This window comes from Pseudophryne corroboree, chromosome 6 (genome assembly GCF_028390025.1).
Source record: "Pseudophryne corroboree isolate aPseCor3 chromosome 6, aPseCor3.hap2, whole genome shotgun sequence".
Taxonomy (NCBI): Eukaryota; Metazoa; Chordata; class Amphibia; order Anura; family Myobatrachidae; genus Pseudophryne; species Pseudophryne corroboree.
In genome coordinates, this window is record NC_086449.1 from 330,651,604 (window position 1) to 330,666,086 (window position 14,483).

Below are 14,483 nucleotides of genomic sequence, written 5' to 3' on the forward strand. Positions count from 1 at the left end.
AAAATCTTCACTGCTCATTTTTTATTAAAAGTACATGATAAAATTTCATGTGTTCACATGAACATTTGTAAAAAATACTTTCCTCCTCTATAAAAACTTCAATGAAGTCTTAATAGATTATCTGACCACCCGTCTTATCTTATAATGATACCATATATAAACCCCTGAGGAAATCAGTCTGACGAAACGCATTGGGTCAAATCAGTTACGGTCTCTTGTCCAGTTCGCCATTACACCCTGTGGAGCTCACACCTACAAAGGTGAGGGTGATTCTTCCAACTGCTGAAACTGACAAAAATTCCTTGACTGTATCTTGATGTATTTTTTACAAATGTACATGTGAACACATGAAATTTTATCATGTAGTTTTAATAAAAAATGATTTGGTATCATATCTAATTAGGCCATTCGGCCATTCTGTTTCAGGTATACATACAGGTGAGACCGGGTGTAAGAACCCACCCCGTTGAGGAATATTCATTGAAAAATAGAATCCAAGCATTTTAGAAGGCTACACACTAAGCGCAATTTGTTTTTGTTTTGTATGTGTTATTTTGTGGGGGTCCACTAACTGAGCGCAAGTTTAAAGACATTTTTGTATGTGTATATATGTATATGTCACAATTGAGGGCCTGAGCTGACGGGAGGCAGCCTCAGTTGTAGGGGCTGAGATGTAACGGAACCTGGGAGGTTGTATCAGACCCCTAGACATGTAAGTAACATGTAGAATAACTGCCCGAAGGCGTGACCACGACAACCAGGATAAAAGTCAATGATGTTTATTATGACAAACTCCGTAACACAGCAGCAGTAAAGGAAACATAAAAGTCAACAGAGGATTAATACAATTCCTGGGTACTACAGGGTGGCAAGGGCCACAGGCACTGGTAGTGTGAGACAGTTCTTATAATCTTCTAGTTGGAAAGTCCTTACCAGGCCTGACTGTAGCAATGGAGAGAACCCAGGATCGTACCAGCTGGTGTTCCAGGAAAGGCTGGGCTGCTGAAGATAAAACGGCTGCTGTGGATACTGGCTGGAACCAGACTGTTGTTGGTACGGAGTGGATACTGGCTGGAACCAGTTAAATAATAAACGAACTTGAGGGCGATGAAATAATAATGAAGTTTGGAGTTTGAGAGCGGTGAAATAATAATACCGGTGGAGAGTGGTAAACTGCAGAAAGGACACCGGCCCTTTAAGAGAAGCTGTACACTGCTGGAAGCTGGGCTGGAAGCAGGTGATTGATAATGAAGTTTGGAGTTTGAGAGCGGTGAAATAATAATACCGGTGGAGAGTGGTAAACTGCAGAAAGGACACCGGCCCTTTAAGAGAAGCTGTACACTGCTGGAAGCTGTGCTGGAAGCAGGTGATTGTTGTAACTGGAAACAGGTGAGTCCAGAATGGATCGGAGAGTCAGGCTACACCGCAGATGGAATGCTGGTGCGGGTCTCTATAGCAGAAGTCTGGAGACAGGAGCTGGAACCTGAAAGACAACCACAGGAGAGAGACAAACTGGAACTAGGTTAGACAACCAAAGCACTGACGCCTTCCTTGCTCAGGCACAGCTTACTTATACCTGCAGCAAGGAAGGGGTTGGCTAGGCAATTATGCAAATCAACAATACAGACAGCAGATTGGTGGAAATGATCAGATGACAAAATCCAAGATGGCTGCGCCCATGCAGACACTTGGAGGGAAGTTTGGTTTGTAATCCATGTGAGAATTGAAACAGTAATGGCGACGCCGGCCACAGGAGACAGGAGACGCCAGACTGACAAGCGCACATTAACCACGCGGGCACAGCGGAGGCCGCGGCTGATGAAATCACCACTCTGACATTCTGCATGTGGAAACTCAGGAACAGCGGGATCCGGTCCTGGAACGCTGAGCCAGCCTTAGGAGGCATCTGAAGGGTAAGTAATGGCGTCCAGATACCCGGATCGTGACAGCACCCCCCCCCCTTTAGGAGTGGCCCCAGGACACTTCTTAGGCTTTAAAGGAAACTTTGCGTGGAAATTTCGGACCAAGGCAGGAGCATGGACGTCTGAGGCATTGGTCCAAGAGCGTTCTTCAGGACCATGGCCCTTCCAGTCAATGAGGTATTGTAACTGACCGTAACGGAAACGTGAGTCCAAAATCTTGGCCACCTCGTACTCGACTCCCCGTTGAGTCTGAACTTTGGGAGCTGGAGGAAGTGCGGAATGAAACCGATTCAGGATCAGCGGTTTCAACAAAGAAACATGAAATGTCCTGGGTATTTTCAAGAAGGATGGTAACTGTAACCTGTAGGCAACAGGATTGATGACTTGTTCAATCTTGAAGGGTCCGATGTAGCGAGGTGCAAATTTCATGCTGGGAACTCTCAACCTCAAATTCTTCGTGGACAGCCACACACGATCACCCACCTTGAGAGCAGGAACCGCTCTACGCTTCCTATCGGCAAACTTCTTATACCTGAATGAGGCTTTAAGCAGGGCTGCGCGGACGTTCCTCCAGTTATTTGAAAACTGACGCAAGGTGACATCCACTGCTGGAACAGAAGTTGCGGGAAGCGGTTGGAATTCTGGGACTTTAGGGTGGAATCCATAATTAATGAAGAATGGTGTAGAAGAAGATGAGGAATGGTATTGATTGTTGTGGCTGAACTCGGCCCAAGGAAGGAGTTGAACCCAGTCATCTTGAGAGGAAGACACATATATACGGAGGAAGGCCTCCAAGTCCTGATTCACCCTCTCGGTTTGACCATTGGTCTGAGGATGGTAAGCCGTGGAAAACTTTAACTTGACTTGGAGGGCTTGACACAAACTTCGCCAAAATTTGGCTACAAATTGTACTCCACGATCCGAGATGATCTCTTCAGGAAGACCGTGAAGTCGGAAGATCTCTTGTATAAACACTTGAGCCAACTTGGAAGCTGACGGAAGACCGGTGAGAGGGATGAAATGTGCCATCTTGGTGAACCGGTCAACTACCACCCAGATGGTATTAAACTTGTTGCAGATAGGTAGATCGGAAACAAAGTCCATCGACAAATGGGTCCAAGGTCGACGGGGAACAGATAATGGAACCAGTTGCCCCGCAGGCGACTGGCGGGAGACTTTGTGTTGGGCACACTTTGGGCAGGAGGCAATAAATTCCATAACGTCCTTCTTCAGAGTTGGCCACCAGTAGGACCTAGAAATAAATTCAAGGGTTTTCTGAATGCCTGTATGTCCGGCAAAACGGGAAGCATGGGCCCAATGCATGAGCTTCTTCCTTAGAACTGGCTTAACAAAACTTTTCCCTGGTGGAGGCGTAGAGTCCATCCCTACCGTGGAGAATGCCAACGGATTAATAATAGGATGCTTGTCTGCAGACTCGGACTCATTTTCTTGCTCCCATGAGCGGGAAAGGGCATCGGCCTTACGATTCTGAGAACCCGGACAGAACTGGAGTTTAAAGTCAAACCTGGAGAAGAAAAGTGCCCATCTGGCCTGACGAGGATTCAGACATTGTGCGCCTTTGAGATATAAAAGATTTTTGTGGTCGGTAAGTATGGTGATTGAGTGGGAAGCTCCCTCCAACAGGTATCTCCACTCCTCCAGAGCGAGCTTGATGGCTAGCAACTCCTGATCGCCAATGGCATAGTTGCGCTCAGCTGGGGAGAACTTCCGGGAGAAGAAACTGCAAGGATGTAGATGTCCATCTTTGGCCCTCTGGGATAACACTGCTCCTACTCCAACGGAGGAGGCATCTACCTCTAAGATAAAAGGAGAGTCGGTGTCGGGCTGTTTCAGAACTGGTGCAGAGATGAACCGTTGCTTCAGAAGGTGAAAGGCCTGTGTAGCTTCCTCGGACCACTTGGACGGATTAGCACCTTTCTTGGTTAATGCAGTGATAGGCGCCACAATGGTGGAAAAGTCTCGTATAAATTTTCTATAATAATTGGCGAACCCTAAGAACCTCTGGACCCCTTTGAGGCTTAAGGGTATAGGCCAATTCTGGATTGCTTGGAGTTTCTCAGGATCCATCTCTAGTCCGGAACCGGACACAATGTAACCTAGAAACGGAATGGTTTTAACTTCAAACACACACTTCTCCAATTTACAATAGAGGTGATTGACACGGAGACGGGAAAGAACCTCTTTTACCCAGAAACGATGATCTTCGAGATTATTAGCAAAGATGAGGATGTCGTCTAGATAAACCACGACATGGCGGTACAAGATGTCCCTGAAAATCTCATTCACGAAGTGCTGGAAGACTGCTGGAGCGTTGCTCAATCCGAAGGGCATGACGAGGTACTCATAATGTCCGTCACGGGTGTTAAAGGCGGTCTTCCACTCGTCACCCTCACGGATTCGGATGAGATTGTAGGCACCCCTCAAGTCCAGCTTTGTGAAAATGGTTGCACCACTAACTCTATCAAAGAGCTCGGTAATCAGGGGTAAAGGGTATCGGTTCTTGACGGTAATGTCGTTCAGACCTCTGTAGTCGATGCACGGACGCAGACCACCGTCTTTCTTCTTAACGAAGAAGAAGCCTGCGCCGGCTTGAGAAGAAGATGGTCGGATGAAACCCTTCGCCAGGTTCTCTTTGATGTACTCTTCCATGGAGTGTGTCTCAGGCAGAGACAACGGATAAGTTCGGCCTCGCGGTGGAACCTTCCCTGGAATGAGGTCGATTGGGCAGTCCCATTCTCTATGAGGAGGAAGGATATCAGCAGAGGCTTTACTGAACACGTCCGTGAAGTCTTGATATGGAGGAGGCGGAACATCAGATGACCTGGGGAAGGAAGAACAAACAGGAAGAACTTTGGCTAAACAAGTCTCAGCACAGGAGGGACCCCATGCCAGTATTTGCGTAGTCGTCCAGTCAATTGATGGGTTGTGGAGACGGAGCCATGGAAGGCCTAAAACCACTGGATGTGTGGCTCTTGGAATCACTAAAAAAGAAATATACTCAGAATGAAGAACTCCCACTCTCAGACGAACTGGAAGAGTCCTTAAGGAAATGACTGCGTCAAAAATCTTGCTGCCATCCACGGCAGTCAAAGAGATGGACGAGGACAGTCTCTCGGTGGGTAGGGACCACCGTTTAACATAAGCTTCGGTTATGAAATTCCCAGCTGCTCCGGAATCAAGGAGGGCAATGACGTTCCTGTAACGTTGAGCAATTTGGAGCGACACTGGGAGGTTACAGTCATGAGGAGATGGAGAGGAGATCATTACTCCTAGCCGGCCCTCTCCTTGGCGAGCTAGGATCTGGAGTTTCCCGGACGTTTGGGACAGGCATTGATAGTGTGCGACGGAGCTGCACAGTAGAGACAGAGAGACTCAGAGAGACGTCTTCGGCGCTCAGCGGGAGATAGACGGGAACGACTAATTTGCATAGGCTCATCCTTGGATGGAGATGGTTGACGAGGAGGAGGAGCAGAAGATTTAGGAGTAGATGATCTTCCTCGCTCGGTTGCTCTCTCTCTGAAACGTAGATCAACCTTCGTGCAAAGAGAAATTAGCTCATCCAACTTAGAGGGCAAGTCTCTGGTAGCTAACTCATCCTTGATGCGTTCTGATAAGCCATGCCAGAATGCAGCATACAGGGCCTCGTCGTTCCATGCCAGTTCGGATGCCAGGATTTTAAACTGTATAAGATACTGTCCCACAGTACGTGTTCCCTGGCGTAAACGGAGAATCTCAGATGAAGCAGATGTTATCCGGCCTGGCTCGTCGAAGATGCGCCTGAATGTAGCTACAAAGTCAGTATAGGAGGATAGCAGGGGATCAGACTTCTCCCATAAAGGTGATGCCCAGTCAAGGGCTGAGCCACTGAGAAGGGAGATGATATAGGCAATTTTGGTACGGTCACTGAAGAAATTGCCAGGTAGAAGCTCAAAGTGGATTTCACATTGATTGAGAAATCCCCTGCAGAACCTTGGAGATCCATCAAATTTTGCTGGCGTTGGAAGATGAAGATGTGGACTGGAAATGGGTAAGGTGGGTGGGGTTACAGCTGGTGTCACTGTAGTGGACGCACCGGACGTGCCAGGTCCACGGAGGGTCGTTTGAATCCCATCCAGCCGTGTAGAGAGATCCTGGAGACAGCGGATGATGTGGCCCTGTGCAGCCTCCTGATGTTCAAGTCGGGCTGCCAGTTCTTGCATCGGCCTGGTCGCTTGATCCTGGTCTCCGGCTGGATTCATTAGGTCAGTGCTTACTGTCACAATTGAGGGCCTGAGCTGACGGGAGGCAGCCTCAGTTGTAGGGGCTGAGATGTAACGGAACCTGGGAGGTTGTATCAGACCCCTAGACATGTAAGTAACATGTAGAATAACTGCCCGAAGGCGTGACCACGACAACCAGGATAAAAGTCAATGATGTTTATTATGACAAACTCCGTAACACAGCAGCAGTAAAGGAAACATAAAAGTCAACAGAGGATTAATACAATTCCTGGGTACTACAGGGTGGCAAGGGCCACAGGCACTGGTAGTGTGAGACAGTTCTTATAATCTTCTAGTTGGAAAGTCCTTACCAGGCCTGACTGTAGCAATGGAGAGAACCCAGGATCGTACCAGCTGGTGTTCCAGGAAAGGCTGGGCTGCTGAAGATAAAACGGCTGCTGTGGATACTGGCTGGAACCAGACTGTTGTTGGTACGGAGTGGATACTGGCTGGAACCAGTTAAATAATAAACGAACTTGAGGGCGATGAAATAATAATGAAGTTTGGAGTTTGAGAGCGGTGAAATAATAATACCGGTGGAGAGTGGTAAACTGCAGAAAGGACACCGGCCCTTTAAGAGAAGCTGTACACTGCTGGAAGCTGGGCTGGAAGCAGGTGATTGATAATGAAGTTTGGAGTTTGAGAGCGGTGAAATAATAATACCGGTGGAGAGTGGTAAACTGCAGAAAGGACACCGGCCCTTTAAGAGAAGCTGTACACTGCTGGAAGCTGTGCTGGAAGCAGGTGATTGTTGTAACTGGAAACAGGTGAGTCCAGAATGGATCGGAGAGTCAGGCTACACCGCAGATGGAATGCTGGTGTGGGTCTCTATAGCAGAAGTCTGGAGACAGGAGCTGGAACCTGGAAGACAACCACAGGAGAGAGACAAACTGGAACTAGGTTAGACAACCAAAGCACTGACGCCTTCCTTGCTCAGGCACAGCTTACTTATACCTGCAGCAAGGAAGGGGTTGGCTAGGCAATTATGCAAATCAACAATACAGACAGCAGATTGGTGGAAATGATCAGATGACAAAATCCAAGATGGCTGCGCCCATGCAGACACTTGGAGGGAAGTTTGGTTTGTAATCCATGTGAGAATTGAAACAGTAATGGCGACGCCGGCCACAGGAGACAGGAGACGCCAGACTGACAAGCGCACATTAACCACGCGGGCACAGCGGAGGCCGCGGCTGATGAAATCACCACTCTGACATTCTGCATGTGGAAACTCAGGAACAGCGGGATCCGGTCCTGGAACGCTGAGCCAGCCTTAGGAGGCATCTGAAGGGTAAGTAATGGCGTCCAGATACCCGGATCGTGACAGCATAAAGTCTAGTATGACCGGCACTCTGTATGTAAATGAACAGTCCCTGGTGCCCTGACTAGTAACAATATACGTGCAGCAGTGTGTCTGGCACTCGGGATTAACAAACAGGTGGCAGAGGCAAACAACCGTTTTCAACGTTTCGGGGAGACCCCTTTATCAAGAGAGTTTGCAATACAAAAACACTCCATCCGGAGTCCTGCTGACGTCATTCTAGCATGACCGCGCCGGCGTCCTGGGAACTCCTAGGGGCATGGTAATCACCCATGTATCCTAGCAACAAGACAAACACATAAACAGTGCAGCGGATAGATTCATAAGAAACTATGGGTACATAGTATGCTTCTGGATACTATAGAGTATTCTATTTAATGGCTATACAAATATATAATTATAACTAAACTGTGTAACCATCACTGCATGAATGGATGCACTAAAATAATAAACTATATATTCCAAAAATGGAATAGAATGATACTCTATATATAATATACCAAAATGTCAAAAGAATGAAACTACTGTAACAGAGCATCTATTATAAAAAGGAGGAAAAGGAGAGCATCTCCACTATCCACTGCACTTTGTGGCTTTTTCCTGCACTGATGATCTATATCAATATGACTTTCACTGCGGATAGAGACTGTAAGCGGGTTCGCCAACATCTCACTGCCACTTGGGGAAATGCTCATATTGACTGACAACGATGCTGAGCAAATTTTATTTAAAGATAATTTAAAAACAGCAGTCTGCAATGAAACCGCTAAACAACTGTTTGCACATCTTCTAAGATTGAAGAAAAGGGAGGTGGACTTTTATTTGCACAGAGTCATTTTATCTGATTACTACCGGGAAAGAAAAATCCCTAGAGGATTTAGAATCTGAAACACGCCGACTATAGGCCGCTATAACGCAGAGTTGTGAAGACGGTGGGCGGCCGTCTTAAATAAATGTTAATTTGATCTGATATTGGCCCTCATTCCGAAATGTCAAAAGAATGAAACTACTGTAACAGAGCATCTATTATAAAAAGGAGTAAATAGAGAGCTTCTCATTTAATCCATATGGTCGCACAGTTCTCAACGTATGTATTCAAAAAGCATCTTTTTAGAGAAGTTTGCAATCTCTGTCACCACGTCTCATGTTGGCAGGTACACAATCGATCATCTTATATCTTAAAGTAGACAATCCGTGTTTGCATTGTAAAAAATGAGTTGATCCGATGTTCCACTCTCCAAGGCTACATGTATACTTGACCTGCGCATTGCCATTCTTTCTTTCAATTGCCGAGTGATCTTCCCTGTATATAGGAGACCACAAGGGCAACTGATGTAATAAACAATGAACCTGGAGGAACATGTAAGAATATATTTGATTTTGAAGATTTTTCCTGCATGGGGATGTGCAAACGTATCTCCCGTCTCTAAAAAACTACAGGTCGTGCAGCCCGTGCACCTGTAATTGCCTGGTTTGCGACTCAAGAAATAGCTAGTGGTGTTTGTGTTGAAAGAGGAGATATCGTTATGTACCACAATATCTTTTATATTGCGTCCTCTCCTGTAAGATGGCAAGATCGAATGCTCCTTTAATGTTGGAAGAGAGGGGTCCATGGTAACAATTGGACAGATTTTTCTAGCATTTTCATCACATCCTTACTGATTCGAGACTGGTTCTGAATTAATTACCTTACACAGTTTAGTATCATCTGCAAAGATTGACACTGTGCTTCCCAGGCCTATTCCTAGATCATTAATAAATATATTGAACAGTAGCGGGCCAAGTACGGACCCTTGCGGTATACCGCTGACTATTGGTGCCCAGCTGGAGAACAACCCATTGACCACTACTCGTTGTACCCTGTTATCCAGCCAATTACCTATCCATGTACAAATAGTATTTCCTAGGCCAAGTTCCCTTAATTTGATGATCAATCTCCTGTGAGGCACTGTATCGAAGGCTTTTGCAAAATCTAAATAGACCACATCCACTGCTTTGCCCTGGTCAAGATTATCGCTCACTTCCTCGTAGAAGCTAATTAGGTTAGTTTGACATGATCTGCCCCTCACAAACCCATGCTGACTTTTGCTAATAATATTAGTAATCCGCAGATAATCCTCTATGCTATCCCTCAAAATTCCTTCCAATATTTTAGCCACTGTAGAGGTTATACTAACTGGTATATAGTTCCCAGGATGATTTTTAGAACCCTTTTTAAATAATCACACTACCTCAGCTATATGCCAATCCTTCTGTACCATACCTGTTCTAATTGAACTATACAAAATCAAGTATAAGGGCCTTGCTAGAAGGTGCCCTAAGTTCCATAATAACCCTCGGGTTAAAACCATCTGGGCCTGGAGATTTATTAATCTTTAAATTGCTTAGTCTCTCCATGACTACTTCCTCTCTTAAACAAGCATCTATCCAAAAATAATTACCTACGCTGTCATTATGCACTACTATCACCTTCTGATCCTCCCTGGTGAATACTGCTGAAAAAAAATTGTTCAGTATATCCGCTTTTATTTTGGCATCGTTTATCAAGGCTTTAAAGGGCCTACATTCTCCTTTTTTAACCTTTTACTGTTTATGTATTTATAAAACCTTTTAGGATTAGCTTTACTCTCTATAGCGATTTGCTTTTCGTTTACAATTTTAGCTGCTCTTATTACTTTTTTGTATCTTTTATTGCATTCCTTATAATACTGGAATAACTCCTCCCCTCCAATTGATTGAAATGCTTTGAAAGCACGCCTCTTTATTATTATTAATTTTTTTTTTGCTATTTTGTCCCAAATTATCTTTCCTGTTATCTGGCCACCACTAGTAGAAATGTGTACCCTCGTGGGCTCCCCACGCTTTGAGCATGGTGGCCCAATAGATGTTTACGTGAGATAGTAAATAAAGCAGATCTTAAATTTGAGACAAAATAACAAAAAATAACCAGTGTCAACCAAGTATGGGGAAAAAACTTAAAAAAAACCCTCAACAAATAAACTTTTTTGTTTAAACCAGTTTATTTGTTTTTGCATTATCGTTTTAATAAAAAAAAGTAATCCTGCTTATTAATTATAATAATACTGTGAAGCATTGCTATGTATTAGAAATCTTGGTCAACCATGTTAACTACTTTCTAACATTAACAGTGGTTTTCAACCTTTTTTTACTCGTGGCACACCAAACAATATTTTAAAATTGCCAAGGCACACCATAAGTTCCCCACAGAAAAAAAAACAAAAAACACACACACATTGGCCCTCACAGTAAAAAAAATTCCACACATACATTGGCCATACATTGGCCTACACAGAAAAAACAATCACATTGCTCCACACATAAATAATGTTGCTCACATATAAATCAATCACATTTCTCCCCACATAAATCCTATTGCTACCCACATGAATTATTCACATTGTTCCCCCCATAAATCCTTATTCTCTCCACATAAATCCTATTGCTCCCCACATGAATTATTCACATTGTTCCCCCCATAAATCATTATTCTCCCCACATAAATCCTATTGTTCACCACAGGAGAAAAACAAAAAACAAATATTAGCCCCTACTGGTCAGCTGTCCTCCTTCCTGACCCTCAGTGGCAGAGGTTGTTCATAGTGGAGTGCTGCGAATACTGAGCAGTGGGCAGTCGGGCAGGTGTGGATGTGGGTGGGCAAGGAAAGCTGTGTATGCAGGCGGGAACTGGAAGATGTGTATGCAGGTGGGTGGGTGGGCTGGCTGGGTGGTGAGATGCAGCGGCTGTGACCTATGATATCACACCGCCGCGTCTTCAAGGGATAGGTCACGGCCGGAGCATGACTAATCCTCTAAGAAGAGCCCGGGCCAACAGTTCACTCTGTAGGTGCAGGAAGCTGCTCTGGCTCCGCGGCACACCTTGCAACTGGTCACGGCACACAGGTTGAAAAAGCCTGCATTAACATCTTAAAGTTATTAGGCTTTCATGTTTTATTTTACATCCTTCAATAAAACCAATTTTTAACTGCTTATTGTTCCTCTTAAATCTGAATGTATGTTGATAGCCTAAACATATTAAAACATACACACACACACACTTGTTTTTCTATCCTCATCGGGACATATGTCTGGAACCTTCCTCATGGGGACACCTTTTTCCTTGCACCCGAGAAGCATGACCAGGAGGTCCGCACCCACCGAGGGAATCACATTCACATTACGCCTTACCAAATTGACCGATAAATCAGTATCAAATACCAGAAGGACCCTGGACCTCATGGGGACCTACCCACATATCTGATTTATTTTCAGGGTTAACCAGAGATAGAGGAAACATGTATTCAGCAGCAGATACATTTTATTCAGGAAAGGGTCTTTCTCATTTCAGCAGTAATTCGGTTCTTAATGTAAAACTTAACCGAGAGCCAGTTCCGAGCCTTCAGCGCTTGTCGTTCTGCCCTTAGGCACGCATCACAGTCATTCTTGCCCGGCACCTTGAATGAGTGAATGAACCGAATCATGTGACATTCAACAGCTTTCACTTCTGCTGGGGTCCACGGATTGCGCTTGGCACCCCTTTCATCACCTGTGCGGGAGAGGAAAGGTCAGTCACCAAGTAACGCCACCACCAGTCATGGACGCATCTCAAATGGAATGGACAGTCACACCCACCTTTAGCTGCACCTCCATCCGCCGCCACCACGCTGCCGGCTTCTTTTCCCGTGCACCACGGGAACCTCGGTATCTTGACTCTCTGGCTCATCCCCAGAGTCATCGCTCACCACCTGGATCAGCTCTGTGGATAGAGAAGGACAGGGAAACCGATCACACCAGCCCACTTAGACAGTCAGTCCCTGGAGCCACACTGTCAAGTGATACCTACCGTTTGGATCAATGGAGATCTCTTCCAGACTGTGACCCCTGAATTCAGCCATTCTCCCTTGCTCAAGAGCCAGAAAGAGCTTGCTCAACTTGGCTAGTTGAAGGGTACCCTCCGGGAGGCGGTAATAATGCCGATGAACACGGATATCATGTCCAAGGAAATCAGCAAGCTGATCCATCTCTGTATCGCTCAGGTTGAGGACCCTGGAAAGTGTAGCCACATGCTTCCGTAGGCGGGTGGAAGATAACACTTCGGGGGTGCTTGGCCCCACACTCCCGGGCGTAGAGACGTATGCAGTCGGATCCCCTATAATGGAACATGGCTGTTGGCCTAGCAAACATGTAGATATTGTGTGGGGTCACACCACATTCTGTCCGTTTCTCTGTGAGGAGCTCCATCGCTTTCTGCATGCTTGGCGATAACAGGACAGGGACTTTCCTGCCTCCTGCCTTTTCCCAGGTATCTAAATACAGGAGAAGTGACAACAGAGTGCCTTCTCCAGCTATGACAGGGCCTGGGCCACATCACCCTGCAAATCGGCTGTGTGCCGTACATCGAAGAAGGAGAGCCGCATCTTGGAAACCTCACCTTCTCTCCTGCGGTTGAAGAGAATCAGCTGCGTGAGGGTAACTTTGGCCAGCATGGACCACTGCTTTTTGGAAGGGTGGGCGGACAACTCATCAATGTACTCTCACTGACGGTCAAGGAGGTACAGGTTCAAGCGCTTAACATCATCAGTGAAGGGCAGAAGCAGCGGTGCATTCCATTTTATCTCTCGAAGTGTCTTCAGGGCAGCAGTGGAGATGAGCTCGCTCCACCTCGCCTCATAAATTTTCCGAAAGTTTCGGGCACGCTCCACTGTCAGGGCACTGCCCTCCATCAGTGCCTGACACTCCACCATAGCAGAAATCTTCTGCAAGCTGTGTCCCACCTTCAGAGCCAATGAGGGTATTTTATATGTATTGGTGCGGTCATTGTAACCGGCCAGGCTCCTCACAGCATGCACCACTTGCAGGAAATTCGGTGGGCAAATGAAATCTTCCATACACCGCAACGGTGTGACCTTCATCGCCTGCAGCAGAAGCCGCACCACCTCTCTGAGCTTCTGACGGATGTAATCATGCTTGCTGACATCAGACCCCAGACGGTTGGAGAGGTGCTGGCCGAACTGTATAATACAGCGATCCCCTTTGATTACCGGTACCACATCATCGTAATTCATTTTGCTCAGCAACTTCCAGAGGCCGGTGCCAACATCCTTCGGGACGGGTGTGGCGTAAGTGAAGAGACCCTGCACCCTGGTTCTTCCAGGTTTGGGGCTGTCACTTTTGCGGAGCGGGCACCTCTTCACATGGCGCCACAGGTGCTTCCTGGAGAATAGCCCTTTACATTTTACACAGTGCATGAAATCTTGGGGAGCCGTTGCTTCTTCCGGCTGCTTGCACGGTAGGAGGACTCAGCTGCCCTCACGGAGAACCCCGACATTATGGGCAAAGTTTTCCCGGGTACGAATCAGGTCTAGCTGCACTGTCTTTTCCCTGGAGCGCTTCGGAAAGCTGAGTGCCCTTGCTACCTCATGCTCATTGTGGTGGACAGCTTGCACATGTCTCGCAATTTTGAGAATGGCCTCTCGCACCACAGGCAGAAATTTTTCTTGTTACATGCAATCGAACCATCTGCTTTTCGGGTAAGTACCTGGACCGACACTGCACGGGTCGGATGGAGACATGGGTCGGCCTCCGCGGAGCAAGCCCCGGACACTTCCAGAACCTGCCTGCCGTGAAAAGGCGTCTCGTCCCCTCCACTGTCATCCGAGCTGCTCAACTCTGACGAGTCGGGGAGATAGTCTTCGTCACTGCCGTCGGTTCCGTCCATTGCCTCAAGGGGACCGGCAGACGCAGGACTTCCGGGGTTTGTGGCGCACACGCTGTACCAAGCCCGCGCTTTCTGTCTAACCACGCCCACCATGAATACAGGGTTCGGGGAATCAAGGGGCCAGGCACGTGCTTCCTATTGTACATCCGGGGACGGGGTTCTTATTAGAGTCGCGTATCGGGTGGCGCGCGCGACACTTTTGCGTCACATGCTCCAATTTTCCC

At 46.7% G+C, this 14,483-nt stretch overlaps 1 long non-coding RNA gene across 1 annotated transcript in view; it reads right to left on the reverse strand.

Annotated features, from left to right (window-relative positions):
* Nucleotides 1-11,824: 11,824 nt before the first annotated feature.
* Nucleotides 11,825-14,483, reverse strand: part of LOC134932190 (uncharacterized) — a 74,116-nt gene continuing 71,457 nt past the window's right edge. The window contains exons 2-3 of the long non-coding RNA XR_010179258.1: nucleotides 12,174-12,297; nucleotides 11,825-12,087 (exon numbers count right to left, since the gene is read on the reverse strand). This is a non-coding gene — a long non-coding RNA (uncharacterized LOC134932190). The remainder of the gene's footprint in view (nucleotides 12,088-12,173; nucleotides 12,298-14,483) is intronic.